The following is a 1756-nucleotide window of genomic DNA, read 5'->3' on the forward strand; positions in this document are numbered from 1 at the left end:
TTTACTCTCAAACATCAATTAATCACTGTTTACTCGATAATATTCATATTCTAGTTGAATCCTAGATTCAACCAAGGCCTTAAACAAATTGATAATTTTAACTTACTGACCTTCCATTTCAACCCCAACTTTGCCTGTTAAGGCAAAAAGTTGGAAAAAGCACAAATCTCTTTTTTACTGCGAGGGTATTCATATTTTATACCCATAAATGAATATTGTTTTTGATAAATTTAAACCTAACCTGCTGAAAATTCCATTCAAATTGTTGAAAAGAGGAAATAATTTACAGCATTCGCAGAAAACATGAAAAACAGTGTCAGGTTCTTTGCACACAGTACATAGCGAAGAAACTGAAAATTTACATTTAAACAAAAATTTTGTTTGCTTGCCATAGAAAAAGGAAGACTTTGCAAACCATTAACCTCCCGAGACCCTGCATCGTCATTGTCAGGAGATCATCGCAATCACTCACGTCAGCACAGTCACCTCCTCCGACACACACCAGATCCCAATCACCCGAATTCTGATCACCTGCACCTGCATCACCAATTAAGCCCGCTATATCTTATCACTCTACTCAGCATTCCAGTGTCCGGTCTACCGTTCACTACCTGAACATTGCCAGACTCATTACAAGCTTTACTAACTGTTGTTTCCTTACCTCCAGAAGTCCATTCAGTCTCCGCTCTTCTGATTCTCCTCAGCCCCGGTTCATCTCCAGGATTCCTACTACTATCACACCCAGATTACCAAGAAGCTAAGATCCCCAGAACTCTCTCATATCTCTCTTACTCACCTGCCTTCGATCCTAACCAGCACCACATTGACAATAAACCCCTCTGTTTACCTGAACTCCTCTTGTCTCTTGCCTGTGTGTGAGACAGTCATATGAGGACATAATATTTTAGTGAATTTCTCTGAGACTATACATTACCAGTGTTGGGGAGTAACTATAGTTACATGTAACGGAATTATGTAATTTAATTACAAAATAAATGTAACTGTAATCAGTTACAGTAACTGAGAAAAAAAATTGTAATTAAATTAGAGTTGCATATGAAAATGTTAAAGATTACAAAGGGGGATGCATCTTAATTGATTTATTTCCCAAATTGCATTGACTGCTCTAAAATATGAGACACCAATGTTTCAGGAGTTTAGGACACAGAACAGGACATATGCTTATTTGATAACTGATTTATTTCCTATTAGGGTTTATGTGCTTTATTTTTTAAGCTTAACTGTTTTTTCCAAGGCATTGTTACATGCCAGAACTTCCCTCCATAGCTGTGCAAATATTTGATTTAAAAAACAGTATCATGGCTATTAAACTATTTCGTGTTATGATTTTAAATCTGTATTTAACCTCAGAACGATCTCAAAGTAAAAAGAGGTGTTAAAGTCTGATTTTGTGGTGGCTGTGCTTTAAAATGAAATTATTATAATTTTAATTCAAGTGAAGAAGGATTTTGAAAGTATGACAGCAATGAGTGTTGAGTGGCTAAGGCATTCTATTTTATACCCCTTCCCCATACACCTACCACTCCGCCTACCCCTTCCCCTTGTTCCCCTTGTTCCAGTGTCAAAGGGAAGGGGTGAACATATTCACCTAAGAATTGAGACACCACTACTATACGTCACACGTCATCATACGTCGTCTAGCTCCTACAATAATACTGGTGTGCTGGAGTGCATTAGAGCCTTTAATTACCGTTCTATATTAATGCGCTGCTTACTGACACACACACACACATCA

Source organism: Sinocyclocheilus anshuiensis, unplaced genomic scaffold, assembly GCF_001515605.1.
Source record: "Sinocyclocheilus anshuiensis isolate Anshui unplaced genomic scaffold, SAMN03320099.WGS_v1.1 scaffold557, whole genome shotgun sequence".
NCBI classification, from domain to species: domain Eukaryota; kingdom Metazoa; phylum Chordata; class Actinopteri; order Cypriniformes; family Cyprinidae; genus Sinocyclocheilus; species Sinocyclocheilus anshuiensis.